Source organism: Vulpes vulpes, chromosome 15, assembly GCF_048418805.1.
Source record: "Vulpes vulpes isolate BD-2025 chromosome 15, VulVul3, whole genome shotgun sequence".
In the NCBI taxonomy this organism is placed as follows: domain Eukaryota; kingdom Metazoa; phylum Chordata; class Mammalia; order Carnivora; family Canidae; genus Vulpes; species Vulpes vulpes.
Window position 1 is genome coordinate 58079443 of NC_132794.1, and position 20230 is coordinate 58099672.

Here is a 20230-nt window from a genome sequence, read left to right on the forward strand (position 1 = left end):
CTGTTTGCCCTGTCAAAACACTGCCCGGGTCACGTGGCCCAACAACAGCCAACCCACCGCTCGTCACTTCCTCCCCGGCGGCCTCCGCGGCTGGCGCCCGGTTGTTATGGTAACGGCCCGCGCGCCGCTGGGCCCTAGCCCCGGGCCGGGCTCTGGGTGCAGGTGCGGGCGGCGGCGGGGGCGCGGCGGGGGCGCGGCGGGGGGGCCCGCGGAGCCCCGGAGGCCCGGGAGGCCCGAGACGCTGCGGGCGCGGCGACCCTGCTCCGGGCCCTGCCCGCCCTGGGAGCCCGCTGCGGCGCGACTGGAACCGGGAATCGGCGCTGCGCTATTAGAGCACAGGGTAACTGGGGAGATGTCATCCTGGGCCTGCCCCAGCCGGGGAGGATAATTATAGTCCCCTCCTCCTCCTCCTCCTCCTCCTCCTCCTCCTCCTCCTCCTCCACGGGACGTTGGCTCCCGGCTGCGGCCGAGCCCAAGTGGATTGCAGCACATGGTGGAACCCGGGTCTAAGGTGGCGGAGACAGGGGAGTGGGCAGCCATGCGTCAGCGAGTGAGGAGGCAAAGAACAAGAAGCCCCTGTCACCCTACATTTCCCCCAAAATCACTGGAGATTTTAGTAGGATTCGGAACCCAAGCTCCCGAGGTACTCGCTGGGCTAAAAATAACTTTTATAACGTCTAAAACACTGACTCATGGCAGGAGGACACTTTTGACACCGTGTTATTGTTGAGGAGCTGTAATTTTGTTGTCCTATAACAATGTGACATGATGACATTTCGTGTTGTGATTCGTGTCATCGCTTAAACAGATGACAAGGATCTGCTGTAATTAAAAAAAAAAAAAGGCAGTCTTAACGAGGGGCTGAAGCTATTAGCTACCCAGTTTAGAGACAAAGTACAGAGGGGGGTTGTGAGCTTAAAACTGAGACAGAGGAGTACAAAATTTGCAAGGCTCTTTGGTTTCATCTGAAAAAGTGGGGTGGTTTTTTTTTTTTTAGAAATGATTTTGCATACAAGAATCAAAACAGGAAAGTATTAGCATAGGTTTAAAGATGATTTACTTAAGTCTTTGTACTATTCCATAGTTCCCAAAATCTTACAGTATTACTTTTACATCAGAGAAGTTTTTTGTAAGTACAGGATTGGAAATTGCAAAATTTTTTTGCCTCCTGTTTATCAAAAACATGAAATTTCAATGATGAAAAATACTAGTTTTCTAAATGTTTTGATATGTATGGTAAAATTACATGGACAACTGCAGTGATTAATTTTAAGATTGTATCTAACCCAAACAGGGCAGACCATTCAGGAGGGTAACATTTCATTTTCAGGGAAATGTTCTGGTATCATGAAGATAAAACTTCTGTCAAACGGCAACAGTTCCATAATCTATGTAATGGCTACAAATATTAACTCCCAGTGGATCTGACTTTGATATTATTGAATACTGGATTATGTAGTTTCCTTTATGAAATTTTACTTGTTCTACAGTCACTTCTCAATTAACCTTGGTAATGGGAGACAGAAAGAACACTTCCAGATAATCCAAAATCCTAAATTTAGCACAACAGCTGAGACCAGATAACAGCTATTGTAAAAGGCTTAGTGGGTGAACAGATCTGGGAGCTAGATCTGTGATTTAGCTCCTCTTCCTCTGCCTAATTTGCAAAAAGTATAAAGACCAGAAAAATGTTGAGAGCAGAAGCTGAGAATATTGGATAATATGGAGCACAAAGAATAATCATTTTAAATAATTAAGTTTCTATAGCACATGGATAAATGATGATGTCCGAACATTTGTTAGACTAACTTGAAGCTTTTTATTAGGAATCTTAAATCTGTTTAAAAATTGGAGATCATTAGGGCAAATCATTATTCCAATTGTTTCATTCACTTAGCGCACACCTACTGAGCACTCACTATTTGCTAGGCACATGCTAGTCTCTCCTTCTTTTTCTTTTTTCAAAGATTTTATTTATTCAGGAGAGACACAGAGAGAAAGGCAGAGACATAGGCAGAGGGAGAAGCAGGCTACCTGTGGGGATCCCGATGCAGGACTCCATCCCCAGACCCCCATGCCCTGAGCCAAAGGCAGACACTCAACCACTGAGCCACCAAAGCATCCCTACATGCTAGTCTCAATATAAGGTGTTGAAAAACAAGGTCACTTCTCTTATGGAGGTTGAAGTACTGACTACTATGGTTGCACAGCTTGGGTCAAGTCACATTTTTCGCCTATGAAAAACAAGTGTTTTGACTCTAACAAAACGTAATTTCTTTCCTTTCTAATTCTAAAGCAATTCTATAATTGTATAAAACATATCCAGAGTGGGTTGGAAATAAGGACCTTTCCACAATGGCAACTCTTTAAGTGTTAGTGATAAATGTGTTTGCACTTTGGGGGCACCCAAGCAAAGCAAACATCAATGGTTCCTACTTGGTGAGAGGTTAAGGGTCGGTGAAGCAAGGAAGTCAAAACAGTTGACAGGAACCTTACCCTTTTCCGTCTGATTTGCTCTCCATTTTGCTTTCCCCTAGCGTTAGAAGACTTATAATTAACTTCAAAAAAGTTAATTCATCTCAGACTTTTTTTTTTTTTTTTTTTTTTTTTTTTAGAGCCATAGTTCCATTTATTATCCAGCAAACAGTGGGAGGACCCAAGGAGGGGCCCAGCCTGCACACCCTCCCATTATTGCCATGGATTCCAGTTTGCTTCCCCAACCTCAAGGGCCTGGAGGCAATTGGCCTAGGGAGAGGTGGACCCAGTCCCTGGCCCTCGGTATGGAGCAGAGTCGAGATGGCCCTGGCCCTAGCACCAACTCATGAACCCCCACCCCAGGCCTGTCTACTAAGGGCCACTGGAGCCCCTCGTGGAGCCAGACTGGCTAGACTCTGGGCTGCTAGGTCCAGCTCCAGACAGGCTGGACTCTGGGTTCTGGACCCCAGACTGGCTAGACCCTGGGATCCTGATCCCAGGCTCTGGGTGGGGCAGACTTAGGCCCCAGACTCCAGGCAAGGAGCTTGCTTCTCTCTCTCTCTCTCTCTCTCTCTCTGTGTGTGTGTGTGTGTGTGTGTGTGTCGTGAATAAATAAATAAAACCTTTAAAAAATGAAATAGGCAGCATATAACAAAACTGTGTATTTAATGGAGGTCTTTCTAAGTTCTTTTACTGGCTGAGGTGTTGACAATAACTGGTTTGCTCACTTTATTAATACAAGGCTGTTACTATTACCAAGGTCATGGAGCAAGTCCAGCTACCAAACTGAGGTCCACCAAGCAGAGATGGGTACCTTTTTCTGCTGTTATGTCTAGCACCAAGCAAAGGACCTGGCACAGAGTAGGAGTTCAATACATGTCAAACTTTATATTGACCAATAAAGTTTTCTTGTACCTGTCTGTAAACTATACCCCTAATGCTAATTGGCATTTTCTCCTTACTGGGTCAAAGCTAGGGAGTTGGGAAATCAGTGAGTAGCATTGATTCGTATGTGAAGGATACGTTTTCACTGTCCTTGGGCTGAAGTCTCATAATAGTTAGGAACGTGTTGTGGGTTAACTGTGCCCCCCAGAATATTATGTTGAATTCCTATTTCCTGTACTTGTGAATATGACCTTATTTGGAAATGGGGTCTTTGGAGATATAGTTAAGATAAAGTCATGCTGGATTGAAGTAGGCCCCTAAATCCAACTTCTAGTTTCTTTATAAAGTGAGAGCAATTTGAAGACAGAGGAGACACAGGGAAGAGGGCCGTGTGACAGAGACTGGAATGATGCAGCTGCAAGCCAAAAGAATACAAAAGATTGCCAGGAGCCACCAGAATCTAGTTAGAGGCAAGTAAGGATCTGCCCTCCCTCCCCCAGAGACTTCATGGAGAGCGTGGCTCTGCCAATGCCTTGATTTCACCCTTTTCACTTTCAGAACTATAAGGGAATAAATTTCAGTTGTCCAAAGCCCCTCAAGTTTGCTGTATTTTGTTACTTGAGCCTTAGGAAACTAATACAGAACTCTAGCAAAGACTATTGCCATACTTTTTTCTTGGCCCGTAAATTGTATTGCTGATATTGCAAGTTTTCTAAAGTTCCAGGTTCTGAATGGTCACCTAAACATGGAAATCTTTTTTTTATTTTTTTATTTTATTTTATTCATGAGAGACACACAGAGGCAGAGACATAGGCAGAGGGAGAAGCAGGCACCTCACAGGGAGCCTGATGAGGGACTCAATCCAAGGGCTCTGGGATAGTGACCTGAACCAAAGGCAAACAATCACTGAGCCACCCAGGTGCCCCAACATAGGAATCTTTAATTCGGTAAAAACCACAGTAAATCAGTTGCAAATGTGAAAGAAATTGCTCAAGTACCACAAAAGAACAACTTTGTGTTCTCTCAGCTAAAGGATGATCATGAATAAGTAATTGAGAATCATCAAATGAAAATACACTATTTTAAATATGATGATTGGTAAATCTATTTCATCATCAAGTTTTGTGGAAATAAAGAACGGGTAGAATTAATTAAAATGTGGAGATAAAGCTAGTCTTGCATAGTGAGTAAAAAAAAAATAAAGAATTTGTGTACTTTTAGTTCTTGAAGCAACAAGAGGAAAGGCAAGCTATCTTTTCCAAAGCTAACTTGTTTCCAATGATTCATTAAATTCATTACAGTTCATTTGTTTCTAAGGGAGAAAGATTGGAGCTGTTGCTAAGGTACTGTTTACTAGAAACAATCTTCCACCTTCCCTTAAATTGATTGGCTGGTCTTTTTTTTTTTTTTTTTTGAGGCTCCTGTTTGTCTACCTTCTATAACCACAGGTATAAGGAAATGAAAAGTGATTCTTTCTGGTTCCTGTCTGCGAAGTGACTATAGTACTTAGAATACAAAAGCCTCTAAACTTCCAGCCATGGAAACCCTTAATCAGATATGCTGAGTTGCTAGAGGTCTCTGAGTCATCAAGATTTAAACCTTTACAAAAGTTAATAATTGTTCATTTCTGTAGCAGTAACTGTGCTCAGCACTTCACACATATTATACATTTGATCCTGATACCACCTTCTTATCTTGTGGATTAGGAAATTGAGGCTTAGAGGGGTAACTTTCCTTTTTTTTTTTTTTTTTTTTAGAGGGGTAACTTTCCTAAGGCTACTGTTAGTAACTGGAAGAAGTCTGCTTCCTTGATGGGGTCACTTAATGTCTATAACATTATGAAATAGATTAAATTATTCCAAAATTTTCAAATGGGGAAAACGAAGGCTCAGAAACATTGAAAATGGTTGTACATTTAGATTGTAAATTAGTTTATATAAACTTGGGCTCACTGCTTTGAGATACAAGTTCCAAATAGAATGGTTCTGGTTGTTTTATTATATATAAACTCCGAAAGCAAGCAAATAGCCACACAGTTAATAACAGTAGCTAATATTTCTTGAATACTTAAGTGGTAAGTACTATTCTGAATAACTGTGTTGAGATTAATTTGTTTAATCCTCACACATCCCTGTGAAGTATTATTATCCCTATTTTATAATTAAATGAACAGAAAGGAGGCACCTGGGTGGCTCAATTCGGTTAAGTGTCTGCCTTCGGGTGTGGTCATGATCCCAGGGTCCTGGGATCTAGTACCACCTTTGGCTCCTGGCTCAGCAGGAAGTCCGCTTCTCCTTCTGCCCCTCCCCCTGCTCATGGTTTCTCTCAAAAATAAATAAGTAAAATCATTAAAAAAAAAAAAAAAAAAAAACAGAAAAAGAGAAGTTAAATGACCTGCCCAAGGTCAAGCAATTAGGAAGTGTCAGACCAGGATTCACACTCAAGAAGCATGACTTTGGGGATACCTGGGTGGCTCAGCAATTGAGCTTCTGCCTTTGGCTCAGGGCGTGATCCCAAAATGCCAGGATCGAGTCCCACATCGGGTTCCCTGCATGGAGCCTGCTTCTCCCTCTGCCTATGCCTCCGCCTCCCTCTCTCTCTCTCTCTCTCTCTCTCTGTCTCTCATTAATAAATAAATAGAATCTTAAAAAAAAAAAAAAGCATGACTTTGGTGCATAAGTTTTTTTGGTTTTGTTTTGTTTTGTTTATAAATTTATTTTTTATTGGTGTTCAATTTACCAACATACAGAATAACACCCAGTGCTCATCCCATCAAGTGCCCCCCTCAGTGCCCGTCACCCATTCACCCCCACCCCCCACCCTCCTCCCCTTCCAACGAACTTCCCCTAGTTCGTTTCCCAGAGTTAGGAGTCTTTATGTTCTGTCTCCCTTTCTGATATTTCCCACACATTTCTTCTCCCTTCCCTTCTATTCCCTTTCACTATTATTTATATTCCCCAAATGAATGAGAACACATAATGTTTGTCCTTCTCCGATTGACTTACTTCACTCAGCATAATACCCTCCAGTTCCATCCACGTTGAAGCAAATGGTGGGTATTTGTCATTTCTAATGGCTGAGTAATATTCCATTGTATACATAAACCACATCTTCTTTATCCATTCATCTTTCGATGGACACCGAGGCTCCTTCCACAGTCTGGCTATTGTGGACATTGCTGCTATAAACATCGGGGTGCAGGTGTCCAGGCGTTTCATTGCATCTGTACCTTTGGGGTAAATCCCCAACAGTGCAATTGCTGGGTCATAGGGCAGGTCTATTTTTAACTCTTTGAGGAACCTCCACACAGTTTTCCAGAGTGGCTGCACCAGTTCACATTCCCACCAACAGTGTAAGAGGGTTCCCTTTTCTCCGCATCCTCTCCAACATTTGTGGTTTCTTGCCTTGTTAATTTTCCCCATTCTCACTGGTGTGAGGTGGTATCTCATTGTGGTTTTGATTTGTATTTCCCTGATGGCAAGGGACGCGGAGCATTTTCTCATGTGCTTGTTGGCCATGTCTATGTCTTCCTCTGTGAGATTTCTGTTCATGTCTTTTGCCCATTTCATGATTGGATTGTTTGTTTCTTTGCTGTTGAGTTTAATAAGTTCCTTATAGATCTTGGAAACTAGCAAGATCTGATACGTCATTTGCAAATATCTTCTCCCATTCTGTACGTGTTGTCTTTTAGTTTTGTTGACTGTATCCTTTGCTGTGCAAAAACTTCTTATCTTGATGAAGTCCCAATAGTTCCTTTTTTGCTTTTGTTTCTTTTGCCTTCGTGGATGTATCTTGCAAGAAGTTACTGTGGCCAAGTTCAAAAAGGGTGTTGCCTGTGTTCTCCTCTAGGATTTTGATGGAATCTTGTCTCACATTTAGATCTTTCATCCATTTTGAGTTTATCTTTGTGTATGGTGAAAGAGAGTGGTCTAGGTGCATAAGTTCTTAATCACTACCTCATATTGGTCCCATTTAGTTTGGCTTTCCACTCAAACCCTGTACTTTCCTGCCTCTGGGCTTTTTCCATGTCCCCCAGCATTGATTCCCTCCCCAAACCTAAACCTTTCTGGACTTTTAGAGCCCAAAGTCTTACCTTACCATGTGTTCTAGAGCCACACTTGGTCTTTTGTCTGAATACATATTTATGATCTTTTTTTTTAAAGATTTTATTTATTTATTCATGAGAGACACAGAGAGAGAGAGGCAGAGACACAGGCAGAGGGAGAAGCAGGCTCCATGCAGGGAGCCCGACATGGGACTCCATCCCAGGTCTGCAGGATCACGCCCTCGACTGAAGGCAGCGCTTAAACCGCTGAGCCACCAGGGCTGCCCCCATATTTATGATCTTAAAACCACATATTCACTTTATCTTTTTAAAGGGCAAAGATGAACTATGACCTCAAGTTCCTTGTAGTTCTTATGTTGAGCCGTACCAGACTCAGCACAAAGATTCAAGTAATTACTGAAGAATACCTGAAGCCATCACTGTTCTCCAGAACTGCTCCAGCCAGTCAGTAGCCACTAGTCCCATGTGTCTACTGAGCAAATGAAATGTGGCTGGTGAAACTGAGAAACTGAATTTTTAATTTTAATTAATTAATTTAATGATAGGTTCTTGGTTTCATTATTAGAAAATGAAGCATGGTTGGAACAACTTGAGTATGTGAATCTACTTTTTCCAACTGCAAATTTAAGGAAATTTATATATCAACTATTTCTAATGAAAATGTAGCACACAAATAGAAATGTGCTGTAAGCATAACACCAGATATCAAAGACTTAGTAGTAAAAAATATAAACCAGGTCGCCTGCATGGCTCAGTGGTTGAGCATCTGCCTTTGGCAGTGTGATCCCAGAGTCCTGGGATGGACTCCCTTCCAGGAGCCTGCTTCTCCCTGTGCCTATGTCTCTGCTTCTCTCTCATGAATAAATAAATATATAAAAAAAAAAAACACCACACATCTCTATTAATACTTTTAAAAGTACTGATTATAGGGGCTCCTGGGTGGCTCAATTGGTTAAGCATCTACCTTCAGCTCCTGGGATCAAGTCCTGCATTGGGGTCCAAGCTCCCAGGGGAACCTGCTTCTCCCTCTGTTTCTGCCTTTCCCCCACCCCTGCCGCTTTCTCTCCTGAATAAATAGAAATCTTAACCAGAAAGAAAAAAAGAAGGAAAGACTGATTACATATTGAAATGATCATGTTTTAAATACGATATTTAGATATTTTAACAATGTAAAGTTACATATATAGCTCACATAATATTTCTATTAGAGAGGACTGCTTTAGAATTTGGTGGCTTAGGGACTACTGGGTGGCTCAGTGGTTGAGCATCTGCCTTTAGCAGCTCAGGGCACGATCCTGGGGTCTGGGGATCGAGTCCCACATTGGGCTTCCTGTGAGAAGTCTGCTTCTCCCTCTGCTTGTGTCTCTGCCTCTTCTCTCTCTGTGTGTCTCTCATGAATAAATAAATAAAATCTTTTAAAAAAATAGAATTTGGGGGCTTAGCAATAACAACAACACAAAAGACATTTGAAATCCTCTATTCTCAACCAAGTGGGGCCTTTGAGCAGCGAATTTTCAGATAAGGGAACTTGCCGCTTGCTCTGGTCCCATCAAAAGTTCCACACATCCTAATGAGAGTGCACCTTAGAGCATAGCAGTGTATGACCCTTCAAAACACACATTTGATTTAGTAATTTTCACAGAGGTTATTTTTCTTCAAGCCTGTTAAAGGATCACACTCAGAGCTACCTACCTTATCCCAAACAGTGTAAGCTATTTTGAGAAGTAGTAATGGGTGAACTTGACTAAACAGTTAAACTCTCCATGAGCTGGTCGAGCCATTAAGTCTACTATAAATCAAATTATAGATTCTTTACATCTATTCATCAGAATATATTAGTTCATTGCATTTTTTTTTTTTTTAGATTTATTAGAAAGAGAGTGGGAGGAGAAACAGACGGAGAGAATCCTCAAGCAGACCCTTCCTGAGTGCAGAGCCTGACATAGGGCTCCGTCCCACCCACCCTAGGGTCATGCCCCCAGCCAAAACCAAGAGGCAGCCGCCCAACCGACTAAGCCACCCAGCTGCCCCACCACTACCCGGTTTATTGCATTCTAAGGAGAATTCTACTATATTCATTTTCATGGTTAAAAAAAAAAAAGGATCCATACTATTTGACTTGAAAAGTAGATGTAAAGAATAGCAATAATCTCCATTTCAAAATGTGCATGGTAAACTAAATGATCAGGTATTTCAAGAAATAAAATTTGGAAGCAGAGTGTTATCCTTCAAAAAAGTTTGTAAGAAAAAATCTTTTCTTAGGTTGTATTATCATCTTAGGTTTTTCAGAAACAAAAGGTTGTAAGACTGCACAAAAATAATGCAGAAAATCCCAACTCCTTTTTACAAATGGTAAAACACATAACTGAAACTAAAGTCTTCACAGATACTGGATAGAGCATGATAGAGTAATCTGTTATGTATTTTTAATAAATCAAACTTCTGCTGCTTCTGTTGGAACCCAAAAGCTCAGTTCAGCACTAAGAGAATTCTACTAGTTTTCTTTTTCTTTTACAAGCATAAAGAGAGTTCCAGAAGTGATTCCTTTATTTGACTTTTGTGTATATCTCAGTAATTTCATACTGCCATGCTTCAGAGAGAAGGGAACATTAGCTGCCTCTTTATTCTAAATTGCACAGGCAAAATTCTGTACTTGCAACTCAGTGTAATTGGTCTTTATTTCCAAAATGTCATTTCTGTCTAACATAAGTCTAATTCAATTCAGCGCTCATTGAGCTTTGTATGCCAAATACATTGCTGAGCCCAAGAGAGACAAAGGCCAGAAAAGCTAGTAATTACCATCAAATAATTTTATTAATCTAAAAAGGAGTTACACATGTAAATAAATAACTACAACTTAGTTTTATTACAAGAAAAAAAAAATTTCATGCAGAAGGGAAATAGCCCAAAAAGGAAAAATCTCTTCTCTCTAGGACAAGGAGTTGCTAAAGAAGGAAAGGCGAACATATTAGCTATGTTTTGGAGGATGAAGAGGAGCTCACTGGACAGGCGAAATTGGGTGGGATGGCGATGGGGAAGTTGTTCCTAACAGATAAAACAGCTTGTTGCTGAAGCATGATAGAACATACTTTGTTCAAGATGCCATATTAGAAAGTCAGATTTAGGGGCTCCTGGTGGCTCAGTTGGTTAAGCATCTGTCTTTGGGTCATGATTTCAGGGGCCTGGGATTGAGCCCTGCCTCAGGCTCCCAGCTCAGTGGGGAATCTGCTTCTCCCTCTCCCTTTCCCCTTGCTTGTGCTCTCTGGCTCTATCTCTCCATCAAATAAATAAAATCTCTTAAAAATATAGAGAAAGTCAGATTTAAGGAAGTTAAATGTAAATGATAGGTACAGCATTAGACAAAGGCCTTTGTTTGTTTGTCTTTTGCCATCGGCCCCAATTCTTCATCCTCCACCACAACCCCAATCTCCCTGCTTTTCCCATAAAAGTGTAGTCTCTCTCTCAAAAAAAGGGCAGTCTTTCTCAATAATAAGTCAGAATAAATTTCCCAGCTCCTGGCTCAGTCACACGACTTGCTCTGAAGAAGAGAATGAGACTAAAGTGATAGTTTTGAGCTAGACCTTAAGAGAACTTGGCTGTTTGCTCTCCTGTACCTCTGCCATTAACATAAAAAACACTTGCTAGGGCTAACATGGTGTTCCCCAGAGGACGAGAAACAAGTGGAAAGAACTAACCACCTTTCCTGACCCACAGATCAACTCAGCTTTGATTAGTAGAACCACCACAGCCAACTCATATGTCCATTACTGTAAATTTTATTTTATGTCAGCATGTTTTGGAGATGTTTGTTATGCCACATTTTTGCAGCAATAGCAAACCAATACAGACCTAGCAGTGAATTTGGATTTTATCATGTGGAAAACTCTAAAAAATTTTAATAAATAATTACATTATTTCAGAAACAATTGGCTTCTGCAACAAAGTGGAAGATGGTGATGGAAAAAGGATGGTGGGAGAGGTGGTAGCAAGAAAGCTATCTCAATGGGCCAACCCCAAGAATATGCAGACCTCAACCAAGGCAATAACAGTGGGAATGGAGTAAAGAAGATACACTGGAGAGAGATTGGGGGGCAGAAAGGATAGAAATTGGGTAATTGTCTATAGGCAAAAAAAGAAGACAACATTCTTGCCTCCACCACTCCACCCCAACCTGGCTTGGAATAGTTGGTAGATCACCATGTACTAGTAGGAAATACAAAAGAAACATCAGATTGGCTACTGAAGGCTGGGATAAGGGTAGGGAATAGAGTACTGAGTTTTAGACACACTAAGTTTGAAAAACCTGTATCTAGACAAACATTCTGAAGGTAAAGAAAGATTCTGCTCTGGAGCTTGGGGGATGAGGTCTAATCTAGATACATATTACTCTGAAACCATTAGCATACAAATGGTGGCCACTCCATGGCAGTAGATGAAGATACCATGGCAAGAAGGAAAGGTACTCAGCAATGTTGGCTGTTGCAGAGAAGTAAAAAAATAAATAAAGTAAGGACTGAGAAATACTCTTTTGATTTGGCAATCGTGTCATCCATAAGAGAGGAAACAACTTCAAAACTCTTTATAAATGAACAGAGGTAGCCTGGGCCCAATTGAACTCACTGTGTATTCAGAAAGTACCTCACAATTGGGAATTTCACGGTGTGGTTGCGTTGAATCAGATCACTACTTTGCACCAGGTCAGTGTAGCATAATTCTGAGAATAGTCGATAGATTTACCCTGAACACCTATTTTGGGAATTCAACACCATTTGTACTATATCCCAGAAAGGCCATTACCCATGACTTCATGAAGTGTACCAGCAAAATCCAACATGCAGAGATCGCACCAAAATTGTTTTTCTGAGAGTAATGTACTTCAGAAATGTTTTATGATTTATAGGAATGTCACATATGAAAAACAAAACAAAACAAAAAACCCAACAAAACAAAATCCTCTCCAGCTCTTACTCATAAGTGCCTGTGTATTGAATTTCTCTTCAATGTGCTCTACATGACATTTTTCCTCTCAGTAAATTATGGCTTATTTCTGTCTCTTCATCAGGATACACTGTGATGATTCTAGGAAACATGACAGGAATTGATGGCTTGTCTAGCAAATGAAATCCACACAGCAAAGATGTGGCAGCATTAAAATAAAATAAAACCAGTATGGCCATTTGGATGGTTAGATATTGATACAAGACAGACCTTGGTTACTGCTTTTAATAGTACTGTAAGACTAGGCCGTACAAGATGACTTAGGGTACCTGTCTCTTCTGTAGTCTTTTTTTTTTTCTTTTTTGCCATGTAACCCTACTCCCCTGGCCACAAGTGATTGAATTAAGGATCAATACATGACCTGAAGGCAACTGTCTCTAGGCTGGCAAGTGGCCTGTGAAGTTGTTTATCACTAGAGAACTCAGCCCAGGAGTAATACATTATATTGGCTAGTTGACTAGCTAATCATACTCTTTATGATGGTGGTGGTAGAAGGGTAGTGATGTGCTTCAGACATAGAGATTTACAGCTGGAACAGACACAGAGGCCTCCCTAATGGTGAGCAATGGAAAAATGAATAACAGACTTCCGGTTCTGAAAGAGCATTAAGTGCTCTTAAACCAAGAACTGCAAGTAGGCTGCTGGAGGTGTTGCCAGTCTTAAATAATGGAAATGATGGTCCATTTTTCTGTGAACCCTTTTTTGAGGCTTTTCTGAGATTTTTTGTTACTGTTATTTTCATGGTTCCATGAATCCTTCCAATAAACCCCTATAACAAAGACAACTCAAACAACTTTGATAGTTACAACTTGAAAGTATCTAATGCAATTTTATATTACTTTCAAATCATGAGTGAAAATGTCAAGATACATCAATGAATTCAATTCCCTACAGATGTTAATTCATTATTCAACTAATAATATGTACTGATTACCTGCTATGTGCTAGACATGTACTAGCATTAGGAAATTAGTAGTGCATAAGAGTGACATGACTCCTGCCTGTATGGTGCTATGGTCTAGTCTGAAATACTTAGACCATTCAGGTCTTAATATGTATTATAGGGATGAACCTAAACTTAGTATGTCTCAGAAACTTGTGATCTATAGTTTGCTTTAAATATTCATGGTTTTCCAAATATATTACATTGATAAGGGTATGGCATGTGTTCACACATTAATCTAGAAATACCTACATTTAGAACAAAGTTTAGTTCAGAGTTTTCTAAGATTTACTGTATCTGGAAACAAAGCAAATGATAGAAAACAGGATTAACAGAACTATAAATTATTAAGTAGGACATGGCCACTGAGTAGAGCCAGAAGCATAGTAACAAGATGAGGCTTGCAGAAGTCAATGGAAAAGAATAAAGTGATGACATCTATATGCCAGCATTTTACAATAGTGCCACCTACAAATGAAAGGGAGTTCTGATGTAAAAAGGCCATTTTTCTTCATCCTCAGGAAAAGATAAACTGAAAATTAATGGCATGGATTGCCCAAGATAACAAGGCTGAAAATAAAGATATAGGTGATTCATTAAGCCAGATTGAAGAAAAATGGAGAAGATGGAATCTGGTGCTTGGTGAAATTGAAATGTCAAGGAATTGACATTGATGTATCCTGCTGGTAACTCAATAGTCAAACAAAAAAATTTAATGCTATAATTCTTAGATCAACTAAAATTAAGAGTGAATGTGTTTCCCGTGAAAGTAAGATGGTCCAGTGAGAGTAGAGAGTTTCAGGAACACTGTTAAACTCTTCAAAGTTGCTCAGACTCTCTAAGCTATTGTTTTAGTCAGAGCATCAAGGGATTGATACTCTTATTTATATTCTACCATTCAAATTTTTTATCGGGCTTTTCTTTCCAAGATTCTCAAAGCTCTAAGCACCTGAATTTCTAATTGCAGTATGAGATAGTCTGATTTCTAGAGGACCACTATAGAAATTATTTCTTGTCTTCAGTTCAATATGTTGCAGTTTAAATATCTGCAGCTCTTTAAGCAACAATTAGAAATTAGAAAGAGGACATAACTATAGCTACAGAAGATAGTTTTAATTACGTCAAAATTTTATTCACATGATTTTTTGCAAATTTGAAAATTACTCTGAAATGGATTGTCTTATGGAAAATATAAACCATAAAGTGGATCAAGAACAGGTAGGTAGAGAACCAGACTAGACTTAATCATCATCTAAGAAATAGAAGAGCCAAAGATCTGTCCTAGAGAGAGATATCAGGCCCAGAAGACTTCAGGAGTTGACATGAGAATTCCACCAAACCATCAAAGAACAGAGGGTTTCTTTGTTATACATACTGCCCACAGCAAAAACAAAAGGAAACAAAAAGATAAAGATAAGAAGCTTCCCATTTCATTCTGAGACCAACAATAATCCTGATAACAAGCCAAATGGAAAGCATTCCCCCTCCATCAAAAACAAAACAAAAACCCACAAGAAACAAATCATATTTATGAACATAGGAAGTAAAAAGCCTCAAATGCATACAGTATTAGCACAGAACATGGTGGTATAGTAAAGGATTATTACATCATGACTAAGAGTTTATTGTGGGAATACAGAACAGCTTCAACATTATGATGTCTATGAATACAAATCACCATCCTTTCCATTTATAGGAAATATAAACCAAATGATTATGTGAGGCTGAAAAGTACACTTAACAAAATTTAATTCCATTTCTATTAAAATGCCTTAGAAGGACACCTGGGTGGCTCAGCAGTTGAATGTCTGCCTTTGGCTCAGGGCGTGATCCTGGAGTCCAGGTATTGAGTCCCATATTGGGCTCCCTGTGAGGAGCCTGTCCCTCCCTCTGCCTGTGTCTCTGCCTCTGTCTCTCTCTGTGTGTCTCTCATGAATAAATAAAATCTTAAAAAAAATTAAAAAATAAAAGCACCCAAAACCTAATCCACAAATATAATGCAAAAGAAACAATTAATGCAATTTACCAAAAGAAAAAAAAATCTAGATTTCATCTATGGTAAAAATCTGTGAATAGTAAAGGTTTTCTGAAAAAGAAAGAAAAAAGATAGTAATTGAGAGAAATGCAGAGATTAGTGCCAACACACTTTAATTCCTTCTCTCTGACACCTAACACTCCTTTCTTTTGTTCAGCAACTATAAGTGAGTTCTCTCAATGAAGTGCACTCACTATATGATGTGACTATTTTGTATTTTGATACATTTCCTTCAAACGTAGGTCCTAAATTTTGCAGCTTTTCCCATCAGTCCCTGCACTTCATACTTAGTCTTCTGAGTACATTTTAATATATGATTACTTAGAATTAAAGCAGATAATTACCCTGTCTCCTTTGACACTCAAGAATTCATAGAATTTGACCTGGTGCCTTTGTGTCAGCTAGAAAATACAAAAACACGAATAATGCTGAAACAAAGCATTTATAACACTCACAAAACCCCACTGTTTTACAGGAGCACGGTTGCCAAAATTAGAAAAATCCATTGTCTTACCAGTTTCCCTGAACACATATATTTTTCCACTTTTAAGTTTAATAATTTCTGTGTGTACAAAAGAAATAAAGGAGAGTAGAAAAAGCTATCACCCCAAATAACAAATAATCCAATCAAAAAACAGGCAGAAGACATGAACAGACATTTCTCCAAAGAGAATGGCCAACAGACATGAAAAAATGCTTACATCACTTGGCATCAGGGAAATACAAATCAAAACCACAGTAGGTATCACCTCACACCAGTCAGAATGGCTAAAATTAACAAGTCAGGAAACAACAGATGTTGGCAAGGATGCAGAGAAAGGGGAACCCTCTTGTACTGTTGGTGGGAATACAAGCTGTTACACCCACTCTGGAAAACAGTATGGAGGTTCCTCAAAAAGTTGAAAATAGAGCTGCCCTACGACCCAGCAATTGCACTACTGGGTATTTACCCCAAAGATACAGATGTAGTGAAATGCTGGGACACCTGCACCCCAATGTTTATAGCAGCAATATCCACAATAACAAAACTATGGAAATAGCTCAGATGTCCATCAACAGATGAATGGATAAAGATGTGGTATATATGTACAATGGAATACTACTCAGTCATCAAAGAAAATGAAATCTTGATATTTGCAACGACGTGGATGGAACTAGAGGGTATTATGCTAAGCAAAATAAGTCAATCAGAAAATTATCATCTCACTCATTTGTGGAATTTAAGAAAAAAACAGAGGCTCATGGGGGAGGAGAGGAAAAAATAAGATGGAATCAGAGAGGGAGACAAACCTTAAGAGGCTCTTAATCATGGGAAACAAAGTGAGGGTCACTGGAGGGAGATGGGTGGGGGATGGGCTAACTGAGTGATGGGCATTAAGGAGGGCATGTGATATGAGTACTGAGTGTTATATAAGACTGATGAATCACTTCTACCTCTAAACCTAAGAATACACTATATGTTAATTGAATTTAAATAAAGTTTTAAAAAGCTTCTAACAATAGTTAAAAAACAAAACAAAAAAAACCTTAAGTTCAAAAAAACAAAAAGAAGAAAAAAACTAATCACTTCTTTTTAAACTACTTTTTAAACATTAGTTTTCCTCCTAAATATGTCAGTTTCTTCTTTCATCAGTCTACAGGTACTCTCTGGATGGGCTCCAGCTTCAAGTATTTCTCACAAACAGCTTTCAAATCTACAATTCTGTACAAATCACCCTTTCTCCTGAATTCCAGACCACCTAGCTATCTGCATCCACCAGCACAACCCACAGGTTGATTAAATCAATAAAATTCTGCTTCATTCCCTAAAATCTTCTGCTCCTCTCCTGCCCTTCCTTTCCTGGAGATGCACCGTAATCCCCTATTCACTCAAACAATATTTGCTGAGCACCTGCTGAGCCCCAATCACAGTTCTAGAGGTTTGGCACAACAGGAACCAAAACAAAGGTCCCTGTCTGCAACAGGCTTCTATTCTACTGAAAACAGGTAGGTAACAAACAGAGTAAGTGATCTGGTATGTCTGAAGGCAGGAACAAATAGAACAGAATAAGTGAGACTTGAGGAAGCCTTGCTTGCTTGCATGCTTGCTTGCTTATTCATTCATTTATAGAGCTAGCACAAGTAGGGGGCAGAGGGAGAGGGAGAAGCAGGCTCCTGGCTGAGCAGGGAGCCCAATGTGGGTCTCGATCCCAGGACCCCCCAATCATGACCAGAGCCAAAGGCAGATGCTTAACCAACTGAGCCACCCAGGTGCCTAAGGAGAGGCTATTTTAAAGAGGGTTGTCAGATACATCTCACTGGCGTAACTTGAAGAAGGTTAAGGAAGTTAGTATGTGGCTGTCTAAAGAAAGACTGTCTCAGATGAAGGAAGAGTAAGTGCAGATGCCCAAGGCAAGAACATTCTTTTGCACACTTGAGAAGAGCAACTGGCTGCATCATAGTAAATGGGGGAGGCCAGGGAGTTCATGGGGGTGAGAGTAGTAAGAGATGAGAGAGAAGATGGAGGTCCAGGTCACATGGGGCCCTAAGGGCTATTGGGAGGACTTTGACCATTGCATGGCTTTGAACAGAGACATTATGTAATCTTACTTATCTTTGAAAAGTTCACTGACTGCTCTGTTGAAATTAGACCTTAGTGAGGCAAGAACAGACCTCACTAGCTAGTTAGTACACAAGTACTACAATCCAGCTAAAAGCTAGTGTAGTTTGGGATGCCATCATCTCTCTTAGCCAAGCTGGGAACCTGAGGGAGTTTCCTCTTGAGCATTCCCTTCTCCCACTTTCCAAACCATCTCCCCACCTGCTTCCAACACACACACCTGGATTTGATTCCAAATATGAGCCACTGCCCTCCGCCTGTTACCTCAGCCTCCATTCAGGCCCATCTGGACCACTGAAATGGCCTAACTGTCCTACCTCTGTCTTATCCTCAGGGTGTCCTTCTAATCACAGGGATCTTAGTCTGAGATGCATACCCAGACTTCACTAGATCTGTGACATTGAGAAAAGTACATTTCTATTTGCACTAAAACATCTGACTGAAATTTAGCATTTCCTTTGATTATGAATGTAAGAAACAAACCATAGTATTAGAGGAACTCATGATAGTCATTAATAGAAATTACAGATATTTTCATATCACATTACAGTTGAAACATGTACCTCATCATCTATAATCATTACTTTGAAATTATGATAATTACTAGGTCTTCCGCTATATCTTTTAAAAATGTACTAATAGAATATCATAATTAAGAAATACTTGTAATTCAACCTGACTGGATTCCTTTTAATTCCTATGTATTCCCAACCCCCACTGCTCCTGGCACTTGGCCTTTTCATTCCTCTGGGCATTTTGCTCCTTACAGTCCCTTTTCCTTTTTTTTTTTTTTTTTAAAGTAGTCTCCACACCCAACACGGGGCTTGAACTCAGGACCCTGACATCAAGAGTCACATATTCTACTGACTGAGCCAGCCAGGGGCTCTTGTTCCTGTTTCCTGCAAGGCCTACCCACCCATGGAAAATTCCTGTCACATCTTCAAAACTCATCCTTTTCCAGTATTGCCTCCTCTCAAGGCCAAATTAGTTTTCCCTTCATTCACATTTCCAATGCACATTATACATGTCTTTTCACATTCTATGGCAGTTTTGGTTGACTTGCTTGCCTCTCTTGCTCAACAGTAATACCTCATGGGAAGAGACCATCTTAATTACTCTGGAATCTCTAGAAGCCTTTAACAGATACTTCATAAAAATGGCTAGTTGAACAAAATACCTTTTAAGAAAATTGATCTGAGATCAGGACTTACTTCTTTAATTTATGAGAACATGATGAAATAGGCCAAGATTTTCCCCTCAGTTTTCCGATAGTCCTCAGCTTAAGATCATGAAATTCCATTTACTTATAGATAAATCTGCTTGCAAGTCCCCCACTAGAAGATATTTGTAATATATACATATCTGACAAAGGATTCCGAACCACTAAAAAAAGACTCCTACAAATCAATAAGAAAAAGCCAACCAAACTTTTGGGCAAAAAGCTTTAACAGAAACTTGGAAAAGGAGGATAAACACAAGGGGAATAAACAGGAGGCAAACTCCAACCAGCCCTTATAGGACTCATCAGGGAAATGTAAATTAAGACCACAACAGGAGGGACACCTGGGTGGCTCAGTGGTTGAGCATCTGCCTTTGGCTCAGGTTACCATCCCAGGGTCCTGGAATGGAGTCCCTCACTGGGCTTCCTGCAGGGAACCTGCTTTTCCCTCTGCCTCTCTCTGTGTCTCTCATGAATAAATAAGATTGAAAAAAAATATTTTTTCTATACCCACAATATAGAGAAATTTACCCATGTTTTCTTTAGTATTACTGTGGTTTGACCTTTTTACATTTAGATTCCTGGTGCATTTAAACTTTAAAGGAAGTTCTGCGAAGAAAGGATCTAATTCATCTTTTTCTAAAGGGCTATCCAGTAGTATTGTGGTATCAACCCACCCTCATTAAAAAAAATTTTTTTTTACCTCATGATTTGAAAAATCATCTTTATCATATATTTGACTTCCTTACATACTTAGGACTATTCTGGATTTCCCATTCCATTGATCACTTTAATTCCTGTTCCAGTGGCACATGGTTTTTAGAATAAAAGCTTTTTGTATGTTTTACTTATCTAATAGGACTAGTCCCTTCCCCTTATCCCATCACAGGTCTTCCTCTTCAAGCCTTCTAGCTCTTGTTGTGTACTTATTTTCCTACATGAATTCTGGTAGTAACTTATTTAGCTCCAGGGAGAAGAAAAAAACCCCAAACCTTGTTAGTAATTTTACT

The 20230-nt window shown here is 39.9% G+C and overlaps 1 protein-coding gene across 1 annotated transcript in view; it reads right to left on the reverse strand.

Moving 5' to 3' along the window:
- The window catches only part of ATOSA (atos homolog A), an 86359-nt gene extending 86256 nt beyond the window's left edge, over positions 1–103 (reverse strand). Inside the window, exon 1 of the mRNA XM_072738575.1 lies at positions 58–103. The gene's annotated coding sequence lies outside the window, so the exon portion shown is untranslated. The remainder of the gene's footprint in view (positions 1–57) is intronic.
- Positions 104–20230: the final 20127 nt, after the last annotated feature.